Source organism: Amphiura filiformis, chromosome 15 (assembly GCF_039555335.1).
Source record: "Amphiura filiformis chromosome 15, Afil_fr2py, whole genome shotgun sequence".
NCBI classification, from domain to species: Eukaryota; Metazoa; Echinodermata; class Ophiuroidea; order Amphilepidida; family Amphiuridae; genus Amphiura; species Amphiura filiformis.
Window position 1 is genome coordinate 6,125,005 of NC_092642.1, and position 24,067 is coordinate 6,149,071.

Sequence of the window (24,067 nt, forward strand, 5' to 3'; positions counted from 1 at the left end):
GGTACATCAGAAATAAAAGTGAAAGGGGGATAAATTTAGGTCCCCAAAATGTGTGATTACGTGATAAAAACGGGTGACTTTTACACACACAAAATGCGATATGGGGTGTTTTTAATTACTTTGCAAAAGCAAACGTATGCAATAGTTTGCAGAGTGATGGGACCTGGTAGTTGTTCCACCATTACATCCACAAACAGGCACACAAGAAATGCCTTGCTTCCATCATAAGACTCTGGCTGGCTCACAGGCTGGCATTTACAGACTGGCAGACAAATCAGGTATCCAATTTTAATAGCATTAATAGCATCAGGTTCACACAACCAGACAGATAGCAAGTTCATACGCTTTATCAATAGCTTGAAATCTTGGGCATCTCAAGATATAATTTAGATGGTGAACACACTACAAGTTACTTTGTTTCACCTTAAGTCCCACATCTTAAACAATCAAACATACAAAAGAGGGATAATAATAATGGTGACTGAATGGAGACAGTGATATATTTTCAATAACAGTTCATTTCTCAAAATCTTTGCATCCCATAAAATCCAGAAAAACAAAGATTTAGATATCTTAACCCTAACAGGACGGTATACTACAAAATACTACTTGATATATGCGCTGTTCGTGCATGCATCCCACGTGGTGTGATGATGCAATCACCCTTAGTGACATATAGGCACGGTTTCGCTGGCCAGCGAAGCCCAAGACCCGTGGCAAAGTGTCGCCGACCCAGTGCCTGGCATGCGAGGGCCAGGGGTCTCGGGTTCGAATCCCACCCAGAGCAAACAACTTCTTTCCTTCTTTTCTCTCTTTATTCCTTCCTTCTTTCCCTTCCCGTCGCCAAAAAGCCCTTAGGCGGTTAGGGTTAGGTTACCACTATCGAAACTCAATATAGGCTTCCTTAACCCTAACAGGACGGTACTACAAAATACTACTTGATATATGCGCTGTTCGTGCATGCATCCCAAAAAAAAGGCTGTTAGGGTTAACCAAGTTAAAGTTTTTTGCTTCTTAAAAAATAACATCTCACACATTGATGTCAAATATAGAAGATTGCTTCAAGTCACAATTGACAAATATACAACAAAATACTTATTAAATTCTTTATTTCTCATACACATTTCTTTAATATATGTGACCGTCCCACGGCGAATGAGCCGTAAATTCCTCCCCGGTCAATTTTGTTTTATTTCGTGTTTAAAAATAAACATCATAAACTTAAAAATGGTATATCATTTGACTTCAAACGATATTCAGAAGCGGGGTTATGGTTTGATAAACTTTGCTCCTTCAACAAAATTATAGCTTTTAACGTTTTTACATGTGTCTCTTTTTCCACATTGCTGGCAATAAATATCAAACAGTCATAATTGGCGATCATTTCAAATCATCCCCAAGTCAACGAGGTTTAAGAAAGTTCTCTCATTGTTAATTGTTGGTTATGCATACCTGTACAAAATACAATGCCTGGTAACCCACCACTTGAACAGGATTTAGCAAAAGCAAACAAAGACCAGAGCTATTAAAAGTTCTATAGCCATCTAAGGTAGAAGCTTATTATCCACTTCAACAATAGGATTATTGATTAGTTTTTGACTATCAAAATAAGACGGATGTCGGGCCAGCTTAAGTTACCGATGAATATGACCTTCGTACACATTTTACACCATAACTCAGAATACAATTTAGGGAATTTACGGCTCATTTGTGCTGCCGGGTCACATATTACTATGTGTTCCACAACTGGCAACAATATGTTTCAATGTAACGGGTCACAGTTTGATGATGTTAGCTGAAGCTTGGATGTAATCTTTGTGAGTAGTCAGAACAAAACTTGGTGTTTTAATGGATTAAAATCATTTCTCAAAGTCAGTGAAATCTTTAGAGGGTAAGTGCTTGTGTGGATAAGACTAATGCTGAACATGATTAATACCGGGATACAACATTAATTATTAACAAACACTGCAAGAATATGAAAAATGAATTTCCTGTTTGGTCAAGTCTATATGCGGGAGTCTATTATGAGGAGTATACTAGTATACTAATCCATCTGAGAACTTTGTTGAGTCTAAGTTATTTGCTGTGCGGAATTATGAGGCTGTGGTGAAGCGATTTCAACAAGTGGAAAATAGTTAAAGGAATTGATCTTGAAACATGTTTATACTTTTCATCTTCTATCTCCACACTTTTATTTCCTAGTATTTTCAATATGGAACTTTGGTAGATAAGCACTATGGGCTTTGACTCAATATTGTGAAGTTGTGGGTTCGAACCCAAGTAGCATGTATGGCTCTAAAGAATACCTTTCACAAATGTGAAATTTTGAATACTGCGTAACATGTGGCATTGGGACTTGCAGGCTAGCGCTAAGGGCCAGGGTCTGCAAACGGCAACACATCCTATAGCAGAGCAATCACATTCAAATTCAATTTAAATAATGGCCCTATTGCAGATATTTCAAAGAACAACAAATATCTGGACACAGAAAAGACATCTTACCCTTCCCAGAATCCTTTGCAACATTCTGCCGTACCTCATTATAGTACAGGTTTACTTTGTTTTCATCTTGAGAATAGACTGGCTAAACATGGGTCAATAGTCAAGAAATAAACATATTTTGCAAGATCTGGATGTGCTCTGTTCACTGAGGTACTTTTTGTCACTACCGACCATAGCAAATCAGTACAGAAAATTGAAATGGAAGAAATGCATTGTGGGAAGTGTAAGCTATCTTCTCTGATTTGGACACACACTTTACAGGATCTTTTTGAAATCATTCTGACAAAAATGTTTATTACAAAATCTCCTCTAAGTATTTTTTTTTTTCGATTAGAAAAAAATCTTCATATCACTTAACATGGCAATTGCAGCATAAACTAGGTCATGAAGAAGGTATCAATGTAATTCCCATCAATCATCAGGCAGGTTGGATTATAATGCATATTACCATGGCAAATAGAAGCATTTATAAAAACATGTTTGGTCAAATTGAACCATATATATATGCGATGAAAGGTCGAACCACCTTACCAATATTATATTGTAAAATCATTAGTCTCTGGTTTAAAAGGCAGTCAATTACATGTTGAAAATTTAGCTGAAGGCAGAGACAACAAAGCCTTTTATAGATGATATTCAGATGCGTGTAATCATTGGTTCATTTTATATCAATCTTGTTGTTAGCATAGCAAGTAACACAAAACAATGCTCATTATGTCAAAATTCATATTTCCATGGTGACCAAATAGCTTAAGAGTTCCAAAATAATCAAATTTGTTTTGGTTTATAGGACAGTGTTAGATGTAAATTTACATGAAATAAATTCAAAGCTCTTAAAACTACACCAAATGAAAAATTTAAATAAAATGCTAAACAAATTATTTTGGAATAATTCTACTTGACAGCCTCTCAAACTTCTCAAAATGAAATTTTAATTAGTTTCACTTATAATCTTATGAATTAACAGTTTATACACACAAATAACATTTATCTTATATTTTGTATCACTGCCAAATGCCGTCTAGACTATTCTGATATAAAAAAAAAAGAGTAAAATATCACTACATGAAGGCATTTCATGCTTGCATAGTCTTCCCATATTGAACTGAAGCATGGCAAAGAGATGTCAATATCTGCTATCTACTGAAGATAGCAGACACACTAAGATAACAATCTCTCAGACACAGTTCCTTGACTCCAATATGTTATACACTCAAAGAATGACATTTTTGGATGTATTGGGTACAAAAAATCATACTCCACAACTTGAGGTCAGAATATAAGCTTTGCTTGTTTAATGAGGGTCATGTACTATGCCATTGGGGTTGAGGTCATTCTAGCTCATAGTAAGATTTATGTTTAATTGCAGTCATTCAAGGCTATGTTTGGAACACTCACACTTGTATACATACAAAATGTTGAGAGTTAGATGCAAAATGCAATATCACCAAAGGCTGCCATATGTAAATGTTAATGATATTGTTATTTTATAAAATGAGAAACATTCTTGCAATCACTGATTAGGGAAGGCCACTAATTACGATGATTACCACTTAAAAAATTTATGTCCTCTCAAAAGAGAAATATCATGTAAACCAAAATAAGTATCGTAATAATATCGACGGTCACAACATATAGTGGCGTATGTGAAGGACAAAATATGCTTCCGAGAAAAGCATGTTTACTCATAACGTAGTCAATACTCCTCCACTGTTATCTCTCAGTGGCCCGATTCCATTTGAAATTGAAGTTTAAGGTTTAAACTATTAAACTGCATCTTTAGAAGTTAAAAGGAACAACTATCATAGCATACAGCTAGCTCTAATCCTTTATGCCACTAGGCCTAGGTGAAATGGAAAATTTGGAAAAATCACTCTATGCCACTATATGTTGCGACCAACAACATATTATATTAAAAACAAAACACCCAAGGGAGCTATGACGCATATCATGTTTTGTGCCTAAACTCGTCATTAATAAATTGAGATTTGGATTTACCCATCAAGTTTACCTCAAGAGTTTCAAATGTGAAGATTCACCTAGTGTAATCATGGTGATGTCAATAACTAAGAGTCGCTATCAATTTCTATAAACTGGCACTGAGTACATTCAGTTGGTGTAAACTTGGTGTAATCTTTCATGCCGGACTAGCTCTCCTTGGTGTTTGATGGGATTATTACCATATAACACTGAGTTAGTTTAATCTTGAGATGTGATGCTCGTGAGAACACAGCTTAAATTACAAATCAGTTCCACTTGGCTCCACATTATAGCTTTTGAATCAAGACTGCTCTTATTGCAATTTTTGCTCTCTCATATATAACGTGATAATGTCATTCTTGGTTGTCATGGCAACATATTTCTAGTACATTAACTTGAATACAATAGATAACACTGCAATGAATATCGCCGCAGTGGAGCGAGCAATGCGGTTTTAATGTTCATCTTATCTTTGATATAGCCACAAAAATTTTTTTTTTTAAGTTAAATTAGTGCCTTAATTAGGACATGAAGATAAGAATCTGAGCAATTGAAAGCTATTGGCTATGAAAAATTTTAAAATACTGGAAACAGAATTAACAGATCATGTGCTGAACTTTTGTGCTACACACAATACATCTATAATATTTATATCCCCCCCCCCCCATTCTACAGGCGGACATACTTTCAATGTAGGGCCGGTCACACTAAATAACCCTAAAAAACCTTAAAAAATCATAAGAAAAAAACCTGAACAAGTTTTGCAAACATATTTTGAATATATGTTTTGAATATTCAAAATCATCTACTTGGGCCAAAAAATAGCTGTTTTTATTTGCATACAGCTATACAAAAAAAAATCCCCAAAATGCAAAATCTGGGTCAGTCTGCTCAGTAGAACGGTATTTTTTGCCTTATCCTCTAAAATCAAAAGTCTTGTTGTTGGTTGTGAATTAAATCAAATCAACTCTTATCAGTCACTAATTTGGTGATATTAACATAGTATTCTCTGATTTACTCATAACTAAACCTAACAGGTAAAATGTCTATTTGGCTAAATAAAAAAAGCATCCAGGTTTTTGAAAAATAAGGAAGGAGGAGGGCTTTTTTTATTGGAAAAAAATCATTTTGTTTTTCTGGTAGGTTAGGCCCCTCTATGATCACAAAACTTTCCTGAAGTGCTTCTTATACATTTATAAGGCTATAGAAGGCTGTAAAACTTCTCAAACATCTTCAATAAAAAGTTATAACTGAAAGTTTAGATAATAAAAAGAAAATTTAGAATCTTCAAAAAAAAGAAAGCGGGATGTAACGCTAAATATGTTTTTGGTTTTTTACTTGGCCTTAAGGGAAGGGGTATGAGCGTTTGGACAGTATTTATTGTTGTGGGACATTAGAGCACAGCAGACATATCAAATTGCATTCTGAATACAGAGAATGTCCTTCTGATATCAGATAATTTTGAATTTTTGAAATTCGCAATTTGAAATACACATTTTATGGCAAATCATTAAAAATTGATATTTTGATATTTAACAGTACTCGAAGTAAACTTTATAAATCTGATGATTTCTACCTGAAGTATATTTAGGTGGGATGAAAAGCCGACGATCAATTGAAAATTTTGACCTTTCGTATTGAAGATATGGATTTTTTTCCCCAAAACACCCAAAAAATAGGTCTTTTTGGGAAAAAATCCATATCTTCAATATGAAAGGTCAAAATTTTCAATTGATCGTCGGCTTTTCCTCCCAGCTACATACACTTTAAGACTATATCATTAAATTTATAAAATTTACTTCGAGGACTGTTATATCTCCAAAATGTGAAAAATATCAAATTTTAATAATTTGTCATAAAATTTGTATTATATCGTGAATTTCATAAAATGAAAATTATTTGATATCAGAAAGACATTCTTCGTATTCAGAATGCAATTCGATAGGTCTGATGTGCTCTCATGTCCCACAAAAATGCTGTCGGCGCCATAAACGCTCATTCCAGTTCCCTTAATCAGTTCATATTAATACAACCAACAGCCCTCAAATTAAGGATCTGATGGGGCACGGCAACTATTTTAGGGCAAGTTGATAATTGCCTTGGATTTTCACTGAAAAGGCAAGGCAGCACAGCAGTTTGTAATATTTCAAGAGGGCATCATGGCAACTGTTGAAAATTTGAGAAGGGCACCAAGGCAATTTCTTAAAAGTGAAGAAAATACACACAAACATAGATAGATGATTTTATAATGGAAGGGCAGGGCTGGGGCACCAACGGCAACTTCATTAGAGGGCACGGCAGTGACTGCCTTGGGTAAAGGACATATTTTGAGGGCATTACGGCAATGGGGATGGGCACCCACGGCAAAATGCCATGGGTGCCGTGGGTTAATTGAGGGCTGACAACCAAGTTACTGTAAAATGGAGTAACTTCGGTCAGCGGGTAACTTTGGTAGTCAAATATATTTTTGAAATGGTCATATTTTAAGTAAGTCATATTTGGTGTTAATTTGTTAAGAAATGTGTTTGGAAGAAATAATAGTTGCTCATGTCCAATTTCCTTGAAATTTACGAAAAAATCTGGAATTTTGACCAAAAATTAGCATTTTTTTACATTTTTTTCAGAAAACATAAAAATCGATATTTGTGAGCAAGGATGTGTGCTTGATTAATTTTGCAAGGGGTCAAATGTCACAAAAAACAACGACTTGCCCATACAGCGAAGATCAATTTTTTGATTTTTTTTTCCCTTCATGGAATGTAATACTCATGACCAAAGTTGCCCCAAATACGAGGTAACTTTGGTCAGGCTATTTTTAACCCCTAGGGCACCCTTACAAAATTATTAAAAAATCTTTCTCAACTTCAAGGTGTAGAAAGGAACCCTAATGTCATAAAAACGATTTAATTAGAAATATAATTGGTTTTGTTTGGAAGCAGTGGTTTAAAAACTCTGAAAAGTGCCCAAAGTTACCCCATTTTACGGTACCATTTGTAGTAACTTATGATACAAAGAAAATGTCTCTGCAGAATATGTGCACCCAAATAAATTTCATTTCATCTCACATTCAACAACTCTTCCTATACCTTTATACAGGAGCCAACCGTTGTTAATCCGTGATGAACCCACACTTTTATTATAGCGTATCTGCGAACGCGAGCGAGAATACGCGTTCTGCGAGAGCGCGTAAATTCGTCATGTCTGGAACCTCTGTGCGTATGCAAGCTTACAAGTTGAATTCAGTATTTGTCAGGTAGCGGCTAAACATTGTAGTTTTATTCTGTAGTTTTATCCCAGTTTTGTTGCTAATTTTAACAGAGCAATCGTCGACGTTTTTGTAAGGCTGAGTGGCAATGATTAATTGACATTCCTCGTGAAATAATCCGTGAATTATACGATCTTTAGCTTCTTTTCGTTGTTGAAAGGGATTCAATCATATTTCACCGTTGTTCATCACCGTTTAACAACTTCGCGTCCGGTAGCGTCTGCGTGGTTTACTTAACTCGGGCAGCTAAAGCTGCCCTCGCGAAAACCACGCAGACGACGCTCACATCGTTGTTAAACGGTGATGAACAACGATGAAATATGATTGAATCTAATTCATTTTATCATTAATAAAACATTCAATTTTGATATTTATACAAATTTCTAACACGAACACACTAATAATCTAACACGAACACGCTAATAATTTCATAAAGAAGATAAAGAGCCCAATTTCATATCCACACCAAACTCCCTTCCTTTCAACTAATCTCTTTAATTTATATGCAATAACTTGAACTTCACAAAAGAAACATTATGAAACTGCCAGCTAGCTCATTGCCTCTCAAATCTCCTGTATAACAGTTCATGAACTGTTTCAATACTGTCATTCTGCTCCCAATCAATTGCTTCTTTGTGTTGGCTTCATTTTATTTCCCAGGCAATGCAATTTACCCATACCTAACCCTCTGTCAACTTCCATTCCAAACCCTGCAGACAATACAAAATATTTCCCAAAAAATGTCAAAAATTTCACCGCTTTACATTTTCACAACTATATTTAAAATCGCCATCAAACGTACATCTAAATGAGTACAAACATGCCTTGTCTTTGTTAAGTAATTCTTGTGATAGGTATCCAAAGTTGATGATGAAACATAAGATTTAGTGAATTTTGAAACAGTTATAACCCGAATGTAAGGCGTAATAAGCTGATAGAAGCGAGGAGGAGACATTATAAAGTCAGGAATCTATTCACACCAGATTATGTGTTTTCTAAAATGCCTTCAAGCTCTCACCAAAGAAAAAAAAACTGCCACGATGGGCACTGCTGAAATGATGTTGTTTTACAACAGCTTTGGTTGGTTAAAAAGGCCACTGCACTGGACTACATGATCTCTACCATGCTGTAGGGAATTTGCTTGCATTACATATGCATATATGGAGTGTTATTATCAGTCTGTGTAAGAGATGGGGCCTATGGCTGGTCACCAGCTCATCTCCTATCTTGCAGAACAGATTGTCGTTTATTAAATTTGCGACAAAAAGGTTGCCAGTTTGCTGCTAAACACTCGGGTAACACAATTAATTGATAGACGATAATTATTCTTTCAAACGCAAGCATTTAAAATATCATCTCATTTATATTTAAATAAGATGGGTAGATATTTGAGGCATAAACGTTGCACACACGAATGCTTGCACAGAGAAAAGATTACATGATTACTGAAGACTATATTGATCTTTATGACATAATTAGCTAGAAACACTACCACTAATTGACTATAAACTAATTGACTTCACACTGCATACACATACACTGAAAGTCGCAAGCTAAATGCTTCAAATCGGTAGCAGATAAATTTCATGCCACTTTAAAAGCATTTTATATTCACAAATTCAAATCCCGTTACTTAATAAATGCCTCTGATTTCTAACCGCGATCTGGCTCAATATGATGTGTATATTTGACAAATTCATTAACTTTCCTTTTCTTTCCTTGATTCAGTCAACATGGCAACGAGCAGCAAGCCATAGCAACGATGAGATGATGAAGAAGAGAGTAGCAAGTGGTGAGAAAAAGAGCCGAGAGAATAATCGGGCTACCAAGCACTAGCGAGAGAGAGAGCCAGCGTTCATTGCTCTCTCTTTCTTTCTTTCTCTTTCTTCTGCTTGCTATCTAGCTCAACAACAATCAGGGCCTGGGAAAATGCATGATGGTTTCATGAATATTTATGAATTTGTTGGGGTGGGTGGCATGGTAAGAATCCATAAGGACAAGTAGTTGAATATTAGGACAAGATATATGATGGCTGCTATGAGTCATGTGAATTACAAATGGTACTAATATGCCTAGTATTATAAAGGGTCATGAATAAAGGTCATAAATATTCATGAATTTGTTGAGGTGGTGGAATGGTATGCGGATAAGTTGCATAAAAGGACATGATATATGATGATGGCTGCTATACGGGTTAGGTGGATTCAAAAAGGTACTTATATGCCTAGTATCCATTATGAACATATGAATATTCATGAATTTGTTTAGAATCTAGGCATTCTTCGTTTGAACATGAATTCTGTCATTTCATGTTTTATCAAAACATCAAACTTTTATAGCCATTTGGCTGCTTTATGTTAATCATTTGCATCCTGAGATCATTTGTTTGTCAATAACTAAAAAAACACACCAAAACATGCTAATACAACTTCCATTTAAAAATGGTCACTATCCGTATAGTCCTCTAATCTATATCATAACAAAATCAGGCGGTCAGTCGGCCGAGTTGTTCTCGTAATATTTATTTCAAACGGTATATAGTTAAGTGTCCCTCATGGGATTGGACAGCCAGAGACTACGGGCAGGAGGATGGATTTCTTGCTTTGTTTACACTAAGGGAATTCAAATTCAACTGCTGACATTATTGCAGATAAAATTGCACAGTATAACACAAATTGGCGCTAGATCAAATTTTCATCGTCTAATCAATCTGTGCGGTTAGTTTGCATCAAAAGTTTTCTAAGATTCTGAATTTTTTTGAGTGTGAAATTCAGTTCAGTGCAAATGTTTTCTTAAATAATTTGGTTATACAGCTGACAGTCATTACCTCAATAAATACCGAAGTATCAAATTCCTTGAAAATACTATTTTAGAGCAAATTTTGAAGCAAATATTTTCACTTTTTCATCATATTTCAACGATCTTTCAGATTCAAAGATGTTCCTAAAACATTGTGACTTGAAAATAGTGTTTTAGAGCAAGCGTTAATCCTAATTTGAAGCAAATATTTTCACTTTTTCACTGTATTTCAACGATCTTTCAGATTCAAAGATGTTCCTAAAACATCATGACTTGAAAATAGTGTTTTAGAGCAAGCGTTAATCCTAATTTGAAGCAAATATTTTCACTTTTTCACTGTATTTCAACGATCTTTCAGATTCAAAGATGTTCCTAAAACATCATGACTTGAAAATAGTGTTTTAGAGCAAGCATCAATCCTAATTTGAAGCAATTATTTTCACTTTTTCATCATATTTCAAAGATATTTCACATTCAAAGATCTATGAAGATATTCCTAAAACATCGTCACTTGAAAATAGTGTTTTTAGACCAAGTGTCAATCCTAATTTGAAGCAAATATGTTCCCTTTTTCATCATATTTTAAAGTTCTTTCAGATTCAAAGACCTATGAAGATATTCCTGAAACATCTTGACTTGAAAATCATGTTTTTGAGCATAATTTAAAGCCTAATTTTTATCTTTAACATCATTCTGATTTGAAGATGAAGACAGTGCTGAACAATGTGAGAATCTTCAATTTTTAATCTATTGAAACCCTTCATTTTCAAGATGAATTTTATATTTTTGTTTACCTCAGCTACTTTCCCTGAAACCATAAGTGCTATTTTGGTGTTTCTGTTTATTGAAAAAGGCTGTGTGCTACATAGGATTTATTTATATAGCAATTTTGACCCACTGTTGTTTTTAAAACAACAAAATTTCCATGCCTTTTTTCCTGGCAATTATATATTTTTTAATATATTTGTTAAATCACACAAGAGGTCAAAATTAGGCATTAAATAAAACATTAAAAGGCTACTTCAAACACTATGTTCACTAGACATTGAACCCTTTTTCCCCTTGGTCTAATTCACCATTCACAAACACTTGCAATGGGGGGGGGGGCCTGATTTTTTGCGTAGAACATGAGTTTACACTATTTTCTATGGGGTTGATGTACATTTTTCATGGCCAAAGGGAGGGGGGCTTGAAAATAATTTTAAGTCCGAGTAACAAGTATTTGTGAACAGTCGGAAGTTATCATCGGCTGGTAAGATCATATCGTTGTGTGAGTGCAAAAAAGGCATATGTGACTGCCTGCCTCATGTAAGATATTGAAATTGCATTTTGCAGAGGAATCCAAAAACTTGAATGTTTACCTCATGAGGTATTGGGTTATATCATTGTTCATCAGGTGACTATGAAGTTGGTCTTACCTCAAGTCCCATTACTCTAAACCTTAGCACCATAATGCGGCATATTTTAAACTACAGAAGGCAACTATTCAGTGCACATACGACAACTTTCCTGCCCTCACAAGATGATATTTAATCACTTTATATTTTGTCTCAGATGTTAATATTATACTACAGATCAGGTCAGTGTACAGTATGTTATGCTGCCAACAGTTTGTTGACAACTTAATGTAGCAAAGAAAATCTTCTTTTCTTGAGAACACCAAATCAAAAGTTGTAAAGAATCACTCTACCTGTCAAAAATATCTTTTATAGTCTATAGAGAACATAAAACCATAAGTTATACAACAATGACATATCACCATAGAGATCAAGAGCAATGGAGCAGATACAATAGGTATTGGATCTGTCATTGTGTTCCCTACTCAGGTGGATCTCAAATCTAGTAAGCCTGGACTTCGGCTTGGCTGACCATGCCTACCAGATGGTCATTATGCTTACATTGAAAACATGCCAAATGACATATGCACACAGACAGGTATCTGCTCTGTTTTGCATTGTGGTACTCATGTGGATCTCAAATTTTATTCTCTAGACTTTTGCTTGGTTGACCATGCCTTCCAGATGATCATTATGCTCAATAGGGTCATTGACTGATTTGCCTACATGCCTGACACCGATTTGTGTCTTCAGTGTGGTGATATCTTTGCAGCTAGATGAAGCTATACTGGCAGTGTTGTAGTCGAGTCCTCGTCATCCGAGTCCGAGTCCGAGTCCGAGTCCTTGGTGTCCGAGTCCAAGTCCGAGTCCGAGTCCCTGCCAATTTCTGATGTCCGAGTCCGAGTCCGAGTCCGAGTCCTCAATGTTCGAGTCCGAGTCCGAGTCCGAGTCCTTATGTATCAAATTCAAGCCCGGGTTTTCACCAATACTTTATCAACGTGGCCTATACTTAACCAGAATTTTAGTTCTATAATTTTTTCTTGTAAATACATAATTTGCTAGTCCCCCCTAGCATGCCTAGTATTGTTTTGGGACTGTGCAATAATTATGCGGAGCCCGGGGAGGGGTCAAATTGCAAAAAATGCTTATCCCCTCTCGGCCTGCCAAAATCGCCCCCCCCCTCCCGGCCTGCCAAAATCTTTGCACCCCCTCTGCACATGCCATTTTTGGGATCCCAATTTAAATACAAGCGCAGCGAGCAGGGTAATTTGCATATGTAAGCGTTTCCGTACTGTTTTCTATAAGCCTTTTAGAGCATTTTATTTGAAAGGTGCTCCATATGTGCCAAAAATTGTTTGTTCCCCCTCTCGGTTTGCCAAAATTGCTTCCACCCTCCCTTCGATCGGCCAAAAATTCCTTCCCCACCCCAATGCTCATAATTCTTGCTTCTAACGCCCTTAGGTAGCATACCTTGAAACCGGGGGGGGGATTTCAATTTTGAGGACTAATTGTTCAAAAAAGGGGTCATTCAGTGTAGGCTACTGAAAAAAACGGTGTCATTGGGTGTAGGGTTTGCCAAAAATAATGGGGTCATTTCATGGGCACATGACGTTTGTCAATATATGGGAGTGCTCCTCCCCCCGGGCCTTGAAACAGAGTATAATCACAGACTCACAGTAACTTAGGCTTATGTTTTAAAGAGGCAAAAGATGCATATATGACAATCAAAATATGACGTCACTCACCAAACTGCAGGTGCCAAACGAAGGGGTGTTGGATCTGTAGGCCTATGCAGTATTATTCCGGGGTGGGGAGGGTCACTCACATGTAAAGGTGGTAATGGGTATGTGCGGCGGTCAAGGGTCCCTTTTTCAGGCTCTCCGACTGTTCCTTAAGACCCACATTTGCATCATGCTCCAGTTCATTAAGCTGAACCCTCTGAAAATTGTAGCTCTTTAGCTCAAATTTGGAAACATTTTAAATTTGTTAGCTCCAAAGCCTATAATTCGCCCAATTTTTAGTTCACAGACCTCCACAAAAATGTTGAAATTTCAGTTCATTAAGCCCCTATTTTGCTCCCAAATCAGTTCTTAGTTCCCAAAGTTCGGCACCGCACACCCCTACCAAAATTTAACTTTAATGCCCCAGAGTATTATTATTCGTATACATTCTAGACTTGTGTCTAACAAATCAGTCATGTCAAAACAAACGATGATGATTAAAATCCATTTAACCAATTAGAGATGTACTGAAAGCAATCTTGCTTTTTGGTTGTACTTTTATTTACAAACTAAATTTATTTGCATGCAAATCATGTGTTGTGATCATTGATCATCAAGCATAAGAGGAAGTTTTCAATGAACGAAAATAAAAGACCTAAAAGACCCTATTTTGCGGACTTCGAGGAGGACTCGGGCCGAGTCCCGAGTCCTTGGGGTCCGAGTCCAAGTCCGAGTCCGAGTCCTTAGCTCCCGAGTCCAAGTCCGAGTCCGAGTCCTTGAAAAAAGGACTCGAGTCCGGACTCGAGTCCGAGTCCGAGTCCCGAGTCCTCCAACACTGTATACTGGGAGATGAAGTTATACTGGAATAAGGTCCTTCCTTGGGACATAACTTTTGTTGGGGTGTGTGGCAGTTTTGCCAGTATGCTTCATAAAAATTCAGATTCCAAAAGAATTCTTGGCTTGTTTTATATGTTAGTTCAGAGAAGATGAGAATTTTCATCTTTTCTGGTTAGTTCTCCAATGAACTGTTACTTTACTGTTCTTGCAAGATCAGAAAGGGCTTTCTTGATTCTATGCTGTACAACAACAGGTGCTTAGCTTGGTTCTGTGTCCACATTAATATTGAGAAAGTACAGAACCATTCTTCTAGCACCTTTGTCTTTGTTTTAGTCTTGCATGAATACAAAAAGTTTGACAAATAATGGGTAAACATGCAAATAACATCACAGGAACCAAAAGAAAATCAAAGGATGTAGAACAGGAGTGTGGATCTGGAATGTCTACTCTTCCCTAAATGTTGACAACTGTATTTGTTTCTATATGACAATTGTTATTCCCATCCCTTCACAAAAAGCAACAACAATATTTTATAGTCTGCTTGATGGTTGATGTTGATGGTGCTGCTCATGATCAGCCCATTGATACACAGTACAGCATATTTGATGCCAAGCTACTAATGGCACATTACAATGAAATATGTATGATGTGTGCATATGAGAGTTTTATCAAGACCTAATGATGCTAAAATTGCACTGAACCATAACAAAATGGGGGAAATTAGTAAGAACAGTACATTTATTTTTGGTTACATTTCTTGTCATGATTTGTTGCTAAGTGAGTGCAATTGGCATCCAGGGAAGTCTGAAATCCAACCTATGTATACCTGGCTACTCCTGAAAACCATTCACCATTTTCCTACACAAACCACAGGTGGGTTAATGCCACTGAATGTGTTATGTGTTGGGGTGGGGGTTCTTAGTGTGGGGGTGTGTTTGTAAAAACCTGCAACCATGGATCTTGATCTGACTTTTTACTACCTAAATGGGGACACACCTACAACTGAGGATGTCCTCGGTTGCCGGAATCAGATAAAATACAAAAGAGTGTGTAATTTACTGTTTAAATCAATGTCCCTGTTCATTCAGGTAGAGGGTCTACTTTAAAAAGTCTGGTGTGTCTGGCGGTGGGTATCCTCGGTTGAGCGGTTAATTTCGGTCTATGGGAGTCCACGGTAGGTTGGGTATTTTCCCTATTTTCTGGTATAAAATAAAGGTCCACAGTTGTAGATTTTGTGAGTTTCAATGGAGGTAAAATGGTATGTCTAGCAGAACATCTGAAGAATAACTGCCCTTGTGAGAGGAGACACCTCCTGTACTATCATTATATTGCAAAGGCACCACACATACACACCCCTACACACCCCAATGCGTGAAATCTACTCCAAACTTAGACACCGTTTAGGAATATGCAAACGTGGTCATCTGAATCCGTACTCAATTGACATACCGAGGACGTTTTCCGCCAATTTTTTTGTGTATTTTTGTGTGTATTGGAATTTTACCTAGCAACTGTGGACGATATATCTCACATAATTATGATAGAGGACATATTTCGCAAATACACTACTGCAGTCGTATGCAGACCTCCTTGTACCGAGGATGGTCCCCCATTGCACAAAGGTCCACGGTTTGAATGTGAAAAACATGTGTCCTTGTTTACTGGCAAACACCTACGCACCCCAACTAATAAAATGAACATTTTAAGCGCATGCAGAATTAGTATCAGGCATGCAACTACTTTTACAATATCTCTAAGATTATTTTACTTTACATATTAAGGCGTCCAAAGAAGAGAGATTGCAAAATATTTAATTATTTTATTTATATTTTGGATTTTCTCTTTTAAAATAACTTTTAATGACTCCCATTTGCTACTTTCTGACTTTGATCATATCAACTATAATGATGAATAAACAAAGAACATAACTGTACCATTACTTATGTATAAAATCAAACATAGTTGTAAAATAATTAAATGCTTGTTCCTTGTCAAAACGGGTTGATGTAGGTTGCGACCACTTGTTTTAAAATAAAGAAAATAATAGATAATTAATAATTAAAAGTCGCCTCATCCCTTGTTTTCAACCATGAAACAGGAAACTACGAATCAATTGTGAAGGGCCTAAGCAATAAATTCTAAATGTATCCACTATTGGTATCTCAACATTTCAACTTTACATAACCTGTTTAATACCATTATCTTTTTAATTCCATATTGCAACATATAACAATGTAATATAATTATATCCAATATAATATTTATTGTTACATTGAATCAGGTTTATGACCATTGCACATAATCATTTTATTGCTTATTTAAAACTCGGTACAATATCTTCCACTCATAACATTAATTCAATCAGATCAATTAATTTCTTTTTTCTGTAATTTCATTGAATTCAATCAAACGCAAAGAGAATCGGAGAAGTTAAAACGCTGGTAATTAATCCCCTTGCGATCAACTGCAGTCATTTTGGTACAACAGTGGTGTTGTGATAATCCCGTCTCGCAGACTCTCACGTAAGGAATGCAAGCGAATCAACTCCGCCATAAATTATTCATCATACGACCTTTAATTGAAGCTTCTAATAGTCTTTCCGCATAAATAATTCCTACAGTCGAATCCAACAGTTTATGATGAGAAAACCCTTTGTCTTTCATTTGTGTTAATCATGTGTTTTTATTTTGGTGTATGTTGGTACAGGTGTATGCACGCTGGGGTATGTGTCGGGTGTGTATATGTATACAGAGACTAAAATCTCAACCAAAATAATTTATTCTAAATCTTTGAAAAAAATGTCATAAGGCCAAAAAAAAAAAAAAAGTTTGTCTCAAAGCTCACGAGAAATTTAAAAACAAATGCGAAATGCGATTTTGTATTTTTTATTCCAGACTTTTTTCATGGTATTTTGAGAAAAAAGTCTGATTTTCGCCGATTTTTTCTGGAAAAACTTAAAATTTTTTTTTTTTTTTTAAATAAAAATATTTCCGCATTTGTTTTTGTCAAATCGTGGATTTTACAAGCTGCAGCAAGCTTTGAGACTTAACCTTTTTTTTTTGGCCTAACCAACTCATCTTTTTCTTTTCTTTTCCCTTATCAATAATATCATTTCACAGCACATATAAAATTATGTTTTCTGAATACAAACAAACACTTCAAAAAAAAGTGCTGCATTTTTGTCGGCATACCTTTAATGTCTGCTCATCAGACATAATGGGAAATCATTTTCAAGTTGATCATAAAAATTGCCAATATTTTGTTATTATTCCTCGTCTCAAAGCTGCATTGATTTCCTAGTCTTGAGTGAGACACGCGCTTGTCGTGCTTCGATAAATCGCTCGACGAGAACTCAACAATGTTTAATTGATATTACTGCATCGCTTCAATATGCCACCAGCAATTATCTCCACTATCTTACACAATAAGAGCCAGACATTATTCCTATACTGACATTTGTACGTTAGATTTTTACGTCATCTCTGGTCAGAATTACCGTTCAACGATTGCCTTTTTTTTAAATACCGTTGGTTAAGATTATGCTTACAAGTACAGTCATTTATTTCTTGTGTTATATTCAAAGCCTATCACTATTTAAACCCAGTTATCTAATCATTGCGGATAGAAGTCAATATGTTCCAAAAATGCATCTAGGTTACAAAATGGATTGAGCCCCAAAGCTCGTTTCAGCCGACCAGCTAGAGTACCGTTAAAAATCGCATCATAACGTCCTAACGGGATGCCCTAACAGTGAACCGTCCACTTATCCATTAACGCAATCTTCATAGCTCCTTTCTCGGAAGAAAAATAGTGTTTATCTCGATCTACTCCGGTGATGATTCTTCAAAAGGGCAAGAAATATAGGATGCTGGCTTGAATGTCCAATAAATCCATTGGTGAATTGAGCCCGTGATAAGTTACATTTGTCTAAATGACTGTTTTCTTTATGTATTGTGTTGTGCCTTCCAGCCTTTCTACTTGGGTTAGATGAGTGACATCAATTTGTATCATTTGGGTATTTTGGATGTACTAATAAACTGGAAATAGTTCCTGGAATTATAGTTTCTTTAGACAAAATCATAAATATTTGTATGTACTAAAGTACAGCTATAATTTTATGAAATAAGGTGTTTAGTTCAAAATTATTTTTAAAAACTAGCGAAAAGTTCCTGGAATTTCTTTCACTAAATTACAGCTATTATTTTATGAATTATACGGTGTTTAGTTCAAAATTATTCCAAAAATAGTGCAGAGTTCAGATGCAAAAAGAGATATCTATTTTTCTCGATTTGAGATAGGCCCTACATGCAAAATGCTTGTCAAATATGAGAACCAAATAAAAAATCATGTGCCGTTTTTGATCACTTGATTTGATTTGATTTGAAAGTTTAATACACATATTTGGATTTCTAAAAAGTAGGGTGTCAATTTAAAGCTAGCATTATAGGCCAGATGTTGGTGGCCTTAATGCAAAATGTTTTTTCAATAATGTACATTGCATTTTGCATTGAAACTCTTGAATTTAAGTGTGAGGATATATGAAAACTATAACTTAAAAGTCTTAATGTTATGGTTCATAAGGTAAATTTGGAAACAAAAAATAAACAAAACTCCAAGAACCACATGACCTACCCAGTGTAAGGGCAGTAGGCATATTTGAATTCCCTAAAATACTATTAATAATTACAAACATGGAAAACAACAACCGCAACAAAATAACAACACCCAAAGTACAAACAAAATACATTCATCAGGCCAGGTTGGTTGGTTTACTTTGATAACTACCTCCCCCTGATTTTCCCCACAAGGGCAAGGTCATATTAATCAGGGTAATATAATTGCCAAGTAGCTTTCTCTTATGATAAACAAATCTTTGTTTTGAGTGTGTGACAAATGTTTGGATCTATTGACACTACAATGTATACGCCATGTGGATTCCTTGTTCCCAATACACCAAATCATTTGTGTATCATTTATTTTTGCTGATATAATAGCACCCAAGAATCCCGATTCATCAACATGTTCATAAATGTACTTAAATTAGTGACTTGCATTTTTATTCTGCTAAATAATCAATTATCTATGGTGTACAAATTCTGCTTTGAATGAAGCAATTGTGAAATTAATGAGTTGTACGATTACTAAAGTAGCAGATTCGCCGCGGTATGGCGGCGAGGGAGCTAGGGTATGACATATGTACACTCAACACTCCACTGAGCTTAGCACACATGCCACCGTAGACTCGATTCCAGTCTTACTCGTTGCTGTATGTCCAACCAAAGTACCGGACAGATCAATTCAATATTTACACTTGTGCATTAAAATTTCATCCATTTCTCAATCAACTGATGGATTGCTTCAAAGATTGTGTGAACAAAATAATAGCAATCCTACACAATATCACTGCTCTGTGAGCATGTGGCGAGATGTGGAATATTTACGGTATTTGGCGACACAAAAGACTTGTATCAAATCTAGTGTAGTGTTCTCACATCTTTGTCTAAGCAATAAGTATGCCCAGGGACTTGTGTCAGGTCAACCACAGGGAATGAAAAAGCCACCGTTTAGTAAAGGCCTAATTAAATCATGTCACCAATGACAAGAACACACCAATATAGACTATAAAACTTGATAATTAATGCTCTTTAGTTATTGACTGATCATGTCAGTAATTAATGTGCTTTGATAATGATGATACTATATAATACCGGTTTGTGATGATAATGATACGTTAAATCAAATTGTTCCTGGAGTACATCTGAGAGGTAATTTGGTTGACTGGTATGTGAATCCAGGATGTGAATATTGAATGAATTCCAAATATTTTAATATATAAGATTTCTAGTCAAATGGTATTAAGTATGCTTCAGGAATATTTTAAAATATATTCCGATGACATAAGTGTACTGATAAAATATAAAAAGTATCGCATAACCATTTACAACTGACAAAACAAATCATAAAATAATATAGAGTTGCTCAATTGAATTTTTTGCCTCTAATTACACTTGGTATTACATTACCACACACAACCTCAAGCTTCCTTTTACAAATGAATGACTCGGGCTCTGAACCCATGCACCCAAGTTAGTTCTAATTACCATCCAGTCAATCAGAAAAATTTACAGGACTTATAATATTAACATGCATGGTTCCTAGCCAGCGAGCACAAGAGCAATCCGGTTGGCATCATGAGCGCGCATGAGAGAGCTGAGGAGCAATTAGATTCCATCAGCCATTAATCATAGGCCAGCTTCTCTCTCTCTTGCCAAACATTTACAGCCCAAAATCTTCCGTTGTATCAACGAATATATAATTTTTCTCTTAACCAGTAGTTTCTATGGAACAGAAAACTACTGAACAATCATGGAGCTTAATGAATACCAAAAGGTCACCCAATTTATTTTGTAACCATTGGTTTCTATAGGACAGGAAATGGTCGAAAGTTGCGGGTAACATTGTCAAAAGTCACCCAATTGGGCTATCAAATCATGCATTTGGCAACACTGGCTTCTCTCTCTTTCCTCTTTACCTTGTTGCTGCACTGTCTGTAACCAATATTGCATGGATAGATTGAGTTTATAGAGGGCAGCAAACATGAACTCTATGTGGACCTTTTAGTGGCTAGCAAAAGATTAATGTGTACCCGGGAATGTATATAGTTACGCATGTTACTTTGGCTGCCTGGTGGTGTATTTAAATTAACTCTTTAACATGCATGCTTGAAAGCGTAGACCAATTTTAACAATTTATTGGTAAATTTTAAATCTCTGAATACATTTCAATGTAAATACATATGACAAACTGCATTTTATGCAAGAAACGAACACAATGATGGAAGTTGAGAATGATTCCGAGATAAATTGTGTGACTTTTGTTGTGATGAAATCGCAGTCACCTCTGCTGCATGTTTAATACATCAAGCTGTGTAACTAGTGATGTAGCAGTAAATTAGCAAGCTATCGGGAGGCCATAGTGGCAGCTTAATAGTCTGAATAATTTACACTGAATTGAATAGGCAAGGCTAATAGGCGGTATGTATGGAAATGATCCAGACTCTCTGTTATGGAAATAATATTTATAGTGTATCAAGTTTTTCCGGAATCATCTTTTTAGTAAAGATAATCTGGATAAATCCAAATTGCTCATCTTAAATACCATCTGGATGAGTGCAATTTATCGAGTTGTACTTAATATAAAATTCATCAGCAAAATTTTAAATAAATCCTAACCCTAAATTAGCCACCTAAACAAATCTTACCACATTAGTTATTACCTGGCACTTGTTAAACCTTGCGCTGGAGTGTTTTAGGAGTGCTTTCAAAGCTCCATCCAGCAAGACTTTCGTACAAGTAGCTTTTGCACAAGGGTTTGAATCTTATACATCAAAGTCTTCCGATAACTCGAACTATATTGGGTTTTAAGCAACTATAATATACAATTGCAGCTTAAATAAAACTACAACAGCCAGTATCCTTACTTTTGAAACCAAAGAACACCAGCTTAAAAAGAACCCATTCAACATATTAAAATTTTCCCACTAGAAGCTCAACAAAAGTGCAGTTTTCACTGTGAATTACACTACAAGAAATTAAGGAGACTCTTGGTTTCCCTTGACATCTTGCAAAAACAGAATACAGAGGTTCTCTGTGAAATCACACAATTTGCTGCACTTAAATTGGGTCAATTTACAGCCTTATCCTGAAAATCACTCTCAAAACCTTTGAGTATCAGAACTGAATTGCTTCTATCAGTTAGCCTTTAGGAGACACAAAAAAACCTATGTTCACCACTGATATATTCTGGGTTCTATGGGCCTGACCGACTTTTCAGGATGCATGTGAAATCAGCTGTTTTTCTTGGCAAAAAGTGGACTAATTTTGATTAAAATGCATGAGTTAAGTTGGTGAAAAATATAGGCACATTTTTGGCGATTTGTTTTTAGCTTACTTGAGACATTTAAAAAAAACAAATAAAAAAATGCTTTACAGTCCAATCCTACTTCCAGTCAGAACAGGATTTGAATTTCTGTTGCCTTAGTGAAAGTTCAGAAGGTGGTCAATTTGTGAGCAAATTTAGAGAACACACTGGGATGGCAAACATCCTCATCTATCAGGACAAGGTTACTTTAATACTCATGTGTTTGTACACTAATAGGGTGACATTTGAAACTGTAGGGTACAAAATTAATATTCAACATCATAAGGACATCATTATGGCTGATTTTAGAACATATTTTTAATTAAACTGAGTCATTTAAAATATGTTCAGCTTGAGGATGCGTTAAGGCTACTTGAGCTAAAACTCGATTGAAATGTTCTTAAAAATACAAATGCTTTAATTCACAGATACTAAGCGGACAATGACGATTTTATGCGGACATTCTTCAACATCTTCATGTACTCATGATTACACACTTGACCATGAAACAAGATAAAACAAGACAGTACATGTTTTAAGACTCCTCAAACACATGATTATATATCAAGACTTTCCTTTATAAACAAGATTACTGGCTGATGATCATCTGTCGCATTGATTTACTTAACTTTTGTCGTTTAGTTCTTTACACTCTGCCTATATAATGCAAGATTCTATTAAATTACAGGAGATTTCAATGAAACAATTGTAATCAAAGTAACAGATAACACACTTTTTCCATAACTATTAGAAAATATCAATGTAACTCAGCCTTGTGAGTTCCTGGAGGGGGTAACTTTGGGCAGGGTGAATTTGAACAGCGGACCCCTCAATATTTCAAGAAATTACACTGCAAAAACAAGTGTTTTTATTTAAACACCATATTGTGTTTATTAGAGCAACACTTAATAAACACATAATTCATGTTAATGGTCTAACACTAATGTTCATAAATTAACACTTGGTGTTATATTACAAACATTAGTGTTCGTAATATAACACCAAGTGTTAATTTATGAACATTAGTGTTAGAACCATTAACATTAGTGTTAGACCATTAACATGAATTATGTGTTTATTAAGTGTTGCTCTAATAAACACAATATGGTGTTTAAATAAAAACACTTGTTTTTGCAGTGTAGGATATATACCAAAAGTCAACAATTTCAGCCAAATTTATCACAATCATGTCATAAATTTTAACACAAGTTATCTAAGTTTTTAAAACTTTTCTCCCAAATTTTACAGAAATTACCCAAATTTTACAGTGAGGCAAAATTGGGCTATGAAAAACGGACCCATCCATGTACCAAAATTGGCCTAGAAGAGAGGGACACAGAGGGTCATTGATATACCAGAAGGCTGAAAATGCTACCTATGTTTGTGGTACGTCCTGTATGGTCATCTGTAATACCCACCCCCCCACCCCAGGATGAGATCAGGCTAATTGTTGTACTCAATTCTATATAAGTCGCATATCTCTAGATAGAGTTGATTAGCAATAATCTGGCATGGATATACATCTGAAATTACACCCCCTTTGTCTTTATTCAATTAAATGGACTTTGTGTCAATGTATAAACCAGATGGTCAATTAGGGATAGATCATATAGAAGTATAATGGCAATATATGCAATTCTATCTAGACTTAACATACCTATGTTTGTCATCATACACAGAGATTGTTCACTTGTTTGTTTGTGTTA

The 24,067-nt window shown here is 35.6% G+C and overlaps 1 protein-coding gene across 1 annotated transcript in view; it reads right to left on the reverse strand.

The window, feature by feature from the left end:
* LOC140171181 (zinc finger MIZ domain-containing protein 1-like) overlaps positions 1 to 24,067 on the reverse strand; it is a 454,107-nt gene that overhangs the window by 113,710 nt on the left and 316,330 nt on the right.